At 37.5% G+C, this 7,804-nt stretch overlaps 1 pseudogene; it reads right to left on the bottom strand.

Moving 5' to 3' along the window:
* Nucleotides 1-232: 232 nt before the first annotated feature.
* Nucleotides 233-7,804, bottom strand: part of LOC115417848 (choline transporter-like protein 1) — an 8,440-nt pseudogene continuing 868 nt past the window's right edge.

Below are 7,804 nucleotides of genomic sequence, written 5' to 3'. Positions count from 1 at the left end.
GAAAAGAAATGTCACACTAAAGAACTGTAATTTTACATTTATTTATAAAATTCAAAAACAAGTTGAACAGTCTTGGACAAAGACAGTTATATTAGCCATCCATTTTAAAATGTACACCAAACGGTTCAATTTAACACTACTTTTACAATGAAGAAAATCAAACATGTTAAACCATGTTAAAATGTTAGCATCCTTACTTAAAAAATGGAAATGTCCAAAATATAGAAAACAAAACTAACAAAAATACAATGTAATAATAAAACACAGGTTCAAACATGCTTTTACAAGATTACATTTCTTAGTGTTAAACTTTTATCTGTGATGCCAATAATTCAGAAAAATAAATCTCAATGCAAATCCTTTGCTCAAACTGAACTTTTTGCATTGATTATTTTAATGATGTCCCTGCAGTGTAAGAGCTAAGCTTCAGAGCACCTTTTAGTGGTTTAAGTTTTAAAAGTTTTTTTTCTTCCACTCTGTTGATTTGTCAAGCTAGGGTCCCTCCACGTGTCTGTAAGAAATAAGAAAAAATGTTTAATCATTTCTTCCATTTGCATCTGAGACCACATTTGCATACAAACACAGCCCTGGCATGGGTGTTCTGCTTAAAAAAATATCACCAACTTTTAGCAAAGTTATACAATATGGAAAGAATCATAATGTGGTATGATGAGTGAGTATATGGTTATGTATCCACAAAACTTAACAACCTCTAAATATTTAACAATGTGGACCAAATTCATGCCCTGTCCACATTAATATGGATATTTTACAAAGTGCTATATAAATAAAGCTTTACTTACTTACTATTTTTTTAATTAGGTAATTCGCTGTTAAAAATAAATAAATCTGTCCAGATGAGTTTTATGGCCATGTTACTGTGTAAAAATACTTGGTCCTTCTATGCTTCTGACAACAGACCCTCAGATATACTGGACATAGAGGCTTTAATCGACATGTCGATTGAGCAGCAAAAGTTACATTTTAGACTTAAATTATCTTAAGTGTTGGTTTGGATTGTTTCAATATTTTTGTAGATTTCACCACAACATTTGTACATCTCAAGCCCGTTTCTCAAATGTGTCCATTCTGACCTCGATCTACTGCAGGAATACACTGATTTTACACATATATGACCGATATTTTGTTTCAGATGACATGCATTCAGTACAGAAAGCAACAACACACACATGAATTGGTGTATGTCACATCATTTTCTGATCTCTCGGCTTTCCCATTCCACACAAAACACACAACCAGAGCTTCTAAAAAATCTTCACACTGGAATCATTTTTCAAAATTTCTGAAATGTGCTTTATGTGTGGATGAGAGGCACAAAAGGGAGAACATCATTTCTGCAAAATAGCCATCAGAGGTATGAAATATACTTCAGATAATGTGTTTCATGTCACCAGAGTAAAACCGTTTAAAACTGGTGGGACCAGTGAGATGTAGTAACTCACCATGGGCTTCATCTCTCGTCCATCTCCGTCAACCTGGCTTGTACAGTCCCATTTTCTTACTGTTTCTCACAAATTCCTATGAAGGTTAACACAGAGTTATAGTGTAATTCTGCATTCTTTCTGTTTGATCCTTTTCCATGGGAGCATACACTCTCGACTCACCATTAAGGCTTGTCCATATAGTACTCACGCCCAGGGCTGCCGTCATTAGACTTTGTATCCACAGCAAGCAGAGGAAAGAGAACGTCAACCACGTTCTCAAAGACAGAGAGGAAGCAGTGGGCCACCAGGTATGCAACAGACAGACTATGAGGAGAGGTAAGACCCACACGAGTGTACTCCCGCTGGTAGTTCAGGGCTAGGACACCAGCAAACGCTGTACAGGAAACTATGAGCACCTAGAGGGCAATGTAAGACTGATCTGTTAACATGAGTCTGGAGAAGCAGCACAATGTCAAAAACTCAAAAATCTGTTTGTGTAGTACCTTGCCCAGAAGAGGACAAAGTCGCCCACAGTGTTGATAGCACCACACGGAGGGCATTCTCCACCAGGATAAGAAAGGCGTCACGAGCTGAGGTGCAGAAACTGGTGCTATTGATGGCTGTTGCAGTGTAAGCGTTCTGAAATAAGGTGATATGGACACAGACGCTGTAAGTACTTGTTTCATGTTTCCACTCAATGTCACAATCGGATTATCTTTGTGAACAGACATTTCTTACTTGATTCAAGTACGCTAGACATTTCTCGAGACACCACAAGCAGCAGACACAAGCCTTCAGCATACAACGAGCACACGCATTTCCTACAAAACAAAATTATACATGAATTCACAGATTAAGAAACTTGATATCTGTAAAAAGATGCATTACAAATACCTGTGACAGCATTATGATTTCATACTAGAGTTATTTAGTTTTTAAGAAATGCATTATTCGACAGCTCACCTTTCCCTTGAGCTGACTGTGGATATATGTCAGGATTAGACGAGGTATCTTAACCAGTGTAATGATGAAGGAGGCCTTTGGCCAGAGTGCCCAGGTGGTAACGAAGGTACGTGCCATAGGCAGAAAGGATGGGAGTTGCTGGCATCTGAGATTTATTCCTAAAAGACAGAAAAGGAAGGAAAAAGGGGAAAAAATACATTTTCATTCTAAAATGCTGCCATCTCTTTTTTCTACAAAACATTAGCTTTTATTTGACCCCTCAACACAAGAGAAGACTCACTGAGTAGTCCAGTCAGATGTGTTTGGTAACATTTATAGATTTAGACAGAATGTAAACCTTTCTCCTTTCTCTCTCAGAACAAAACTGACGACTGAGGCATGAGGCCAATACTCTACACCTTCATTTGTCAACATAGCTCTACATCTCTCCATTTGTTGCTCACACCAGCGAAAAATAAAGAATCACACACCTAGCCTGACCACATATAACTTAAAGATTATATACCATAAAGACACTGTGACTACAGGTTAACCGTGACTTAATGACATAGACCCAAGATACATACTTGAAATCATTATAAATAGAATAAAGAGATAAATAAATAGATAAAACAAACATGCAAATGAACACGGTGATTCAAACACCAACTGACTTGTGATTTGTTCCCCACCTTGTGAAATAGTAGTGACCACAGCCCCAGCGATTGTCATTTGCTGGAAGGCAAGAATGAACTCACTGATCCAGATGAGACCGACAGCATGTACCACACCATGTACTGCAGAGGCCCTTGCAATTTATATTCAACCAGATCTGTGGCGTTGTTCTTAATCGGGGTTCCTGTGAAGACCAACAAGAATCAGTCTGCCCTGGGTGTTTCAACGTAAACACTCAAAAATCAGTGTCAAGTGCAAGAATAACTTTGAGACTGTGGATTAATTCTGTATTTTCTTAATATTTTTGTGAATCCTGGGCTCATTCAGTGTGTATTTGTGGCCCCTGGTTGTTTTAAATACATATTGTGAGGAATTACAAATCTGCTGTAGAAAAGAGAAGTGGGAGATGTAGAGAAAAGCGGTCCTTTGACGCCATCCTCCCACATCACGAGACCAGCGCAAGATTCCAAATGTGGGAGGTAAGTCAAACCTCCAAACTCAACACAAAATGTCACCAGCACAAACTTAATATTCTACTTGTTGGTGATGCGGCTTTTGCAAAATCTCCAACCACAAACTACTGTCTGTTCCATCCACAGTAAAATATCACAAAGGATACACAAACAATGGCACACATATTATGAATGACATTCTGTTTTTGTATTATTTGGGTAAAGTCAAATCTGGATAAAAAAATAAAAACACAGAAGACCTAGTTTTCTTGCTAACCTGCAGTTCCAAGGAAGAGAAGCACAGCGATCCAGTAGACCCAAAAGAGCATTAGGCAGAGGAAGGTCCAGAAAGGCTGGAGGACCAGCAGGGGAATATGGATGAACACTTTACCGGCCACATGGAACAGGGCGATGTGAGAGCAACACGCTTCCTCATGAGAACATCACAATCAGAAGGATTACCTGGTGGGGGACAAAGGGACTTTAATAATCCAATAACATGATATATGCAAAAACATTGTTAGGGTTTCGGCAAAGCAGAAAAAAAGATGCTTTCTTTGGTATTTCTGAATTGCTGCTTTACAAAATTGTCTCTATAATAATGGAGCATATTTACTGCTGCAAATACATCCAAACAGTGTGTGAACATACAGGGTTCCTACAGCTTTCTACAAGTTCAATTCAAGACTTTTTAAGACCTTTTTAAGACTACTTAGAACAGAATTTAATGCATTCACAGCCTATTCACAGCCATACTGACAAAAATTTGTGACTGTGGTTGGGCTGATTGTTCTGTGATCATTTCTCATTGGGGGCTGCAAAGTTAGCGATTAATGGTTCCTAATTTCAATATAAATTGTTGGGTTGGGACAGGTGGAACTGAGTCGACTAACGTTACTGTCTTTGCAGCTTAGACATTTAACAGACACATTTAAACACAATACAGCAAACAAGCTTAGGGAACATACCTTAAGATCTATCATATCAATTTAATGCCTTTTAAAGACTTTTTACGTATTAAATGCAGATTTGTAAATTCAGACTTTAAGGCTTTTAAGACCCCGCGGGAACCCTGAACATAGACATACCGTAAAAACTGTAGCACCTATTGCATACACAAGCAGAGCCTTTACATTATCTTCATCCACTTCCTTCCCAAATATTGATGGGGTGTTATTGTTAAGAGCATTCCTAGGTCCACAATACAGCCACCAGAGGACGCCTGTCCCACCTGAACAGATACAACCAAACAGTTGGACAGTTATTAAGACATTTGGGTTACAAATCCCAGAAAAAAATGTATGTGTTAAAGCATGTGCAGTTTTTGTTTTACTTTACCTATAGAGCAAACAATGACCAGGATTGTAAGGATCCACACCAGTACTTTGGAGATGTACGGATGACAACCATCATGATCAGGGAGAGAACTACAGAGAAAGAAAAGTGCATTTTATAGTTAGCACAAACATAGGGAATATATATATATATAGCACAAAGCTAAAGTAATGTATGATGATTGAAATGTAAGCATCACAGATAGAATCCTAAGGATAATAAGGATAATACAGATTACAGTTAATGTAACAAATCTAACAAAAGAGTGTCTTTGCATACGTGATTCAGTGTTAACCATCAACACACCCAAACCGTCAGATTTATCATTAACTTAAAGATACAGAAAAGGCTGCATTTAACGTCTTGTTGCACCAGTGGGAGGAGTTAGAACAAGTATTAAATTATGCTTTTGGGCTTTACTGGATATAACTTGAGCAACCACATAGACATTTCCTGTTATTCTTGGACAAAAATAGCTTGGCTTCTAAAAGTTTTCGTCTTCCTGAATCCTTATGAGGAACAGCAGTTGTACAGAGGAAGTAACAAGTACACAATATAAAAACAGTAGGTCGCCACTGGATTGCATGAACTCATTTATATCTACATACAAACTGTAGGCCAGATATAAAATAAACATATTATACCTAAAGCGAGCACACAAAGACCCATGATGATCTCCTTGCTGGCCATCACCCCAGCAGTAACCCAGTGCAGAACACTGTTGTCACTGACAAATTGACAAATGCCTTTATGAACTCAGCATAGCAGGCAATATCAAGAGGGATACAGCGATGGAACAATAGGAACCGATTTACTACAAACAGAAAAAGACACAGAAAAGTGATTCATGTATTTTAAGGCAAAGTCCTTAAGGCAGATACCCCTAGACAATCTTCTAATTTATTTTGTTGTTTTTGAGTCTGAAGTATATTTGAGTGAGTCAGGGTGAGTCAGCTAATGTATATCGAATGTGAAACTGTTGTAAATAGAACAAAGATAAATACTGTATATAGTCAGTTTTTTGTTTATTTAGATTCCCATTAGCTTTTGAATACTTGCAGCTATTATCTATGGAATCGTACAGTCTACAATGTGACAATACAATATATACATTACTACACATGACAAAATGCCAACATAGAACGCTATAAAACACAAAACTCTCCAGCAACAGGAAGTGTTGAATAATTGTGTGCATTTAGTAAGAAATTACTTAATCAGTGCTCCTGATTCTCATTTCTATTGTTAGTTTTCTTAATAAGTCCAATTTGTTCAAAAGTAATAACAGAAAACTATCTTTCCTACTTGGGTTGTTATATTTAATGAATCCTCAAGGAAATTTTTATGTACCTTGGTGGAACAGGGAGTTTGGGGACACTTAGGTTTGGCGGTCTGGATGGCTAGCATATCTTGTAGGTGTAATGTCGTAAGTGCAGAGTTCAGACCCTATGAGGGGTAAAAATAAAACAAAGATTGTTTGAGCATTAAGATTAATTTAGGCACATAAATTAAAACAATGAACAAGAAATAATTATTGTACAATAACAGTTTGTACTAATTGAATTAAGAAGACCTATGGCAATGTATATCACATCACACATTTTATCCTGCAACTCAGTGCCACTCACCATTATTTAGTGCAGAACTGCGTTAAATCATTGTAGGTCAGCAGTTCAGTGGCAGACATTGGGAAACACACAAGGGAAATGGATCTGAATTTCCTGTTAATCATAGCAAAAGTTGCAGGGGCTGTAGAAAGAAAACATACCTGAAAAAGACAAAAAAATGTGAATTCAATTGATTACTGTTGCAGTATAAGATCTGTAGACCAATTTGTCAAAAAAAAAAAAAAAAAAGAAGAAGCTAATTACTTTGATAAGAATCAGTATGTTTTGTTATTACTAGGCTGGTTTGTAACCACTCTGTCTGGGCAAAAAATGAAAGATGGTGACATTTGCTATCTGTCTCACAGATCCCTCTTGTAGCTGAAACGCCTTTATTCAAAGTCTTCACGGGCAATCAGCCATCAATAAAGCATGACCCATTGTTCACTGAAACTGGGCCTGAAAGCTGCATGCTGATGGAAAGCTACTGCCTGAAAGGAGCAAAGTAATAAAAGACAAAAAGAGAATGTGTGGCAATTCACATCAGATGATAAAAAGGATCACATGATTTCTTAGCACCAAGGGAGATACAAGCACCACACAGTTCCAGCTGCACGAACACTGGTCAGCGCAGCTCTGAGTTGATCATAATCTATATTCTTACTCAAAATTATGACATCATAACCTTTTTACTTATGCATAGGCCACAGCCTGTGTGAAGACAGAAAACGGTGATCAACTGCCAATTAATGCACCTGTCTCTGACAACATCTACAAAAGCTCGATGACAGGAATAAGTCTAAGACAAAACACAACTGCAACAATATCGTGAATGCCTGCATTGAATTAATTTGAGATTATATGATGCAATGATACATGGCTTTTTTTTCTACCATTATATTTGTCAAAATGAGTCATGTCAAAGCATACTGACTTGTTTCTCTCATATCCCTGCCACTGAGGTCTACCCCTTCTATCTGGTGTTCCTCTGACCACAGGTGTTGCCATAACTATCGTATCCTGAGATAAGCCTGGATGCAGCTCCAGTGGCGATGGCAAAACCACAAATACTGCCTGTAGATGACACAGAACAGAGATAAAGCAACTGTCAGCAAAGACAACAATATATATCATTAGTACGTGTAGAAAAAAAATAAAGTGTAAAACAAGACTATAGCATTATGTAGTCATTTTATCAGGTTAAAGACAAGACAAAACATCTCTCTATAACCACTACTGATCAGGTTTGAGAAGTGGAGAAAAAAAAAAATGGACACCCCATGCATTTGTGATACATTGTATTAAGAATCACTCTTAAATCACTGAACTCTGCCAAGTATTGTTCCTTCTC

The sequence above is a fragment of the Sphaeramia orbicularis genome, chromosome 1 (genome assembly GCF_902148855.1).
Source record: "Sphaeramia orbicularis chromosome 1, fSphaOr1.1, whole genome shotgun sequence".
In the NCBI taxonomy this organism is placed as follows: Eukaryota; Metazoa; Chordata; class Actinopteri; order Kurtiformes; family Apogonidae; genus Sphaeramia; species Sphaeramia orbicularis.
Note: the sequence above shows the minus strand (reverse complement) of the source record. Positions and strands in the feature narration are given on the sequence as shown.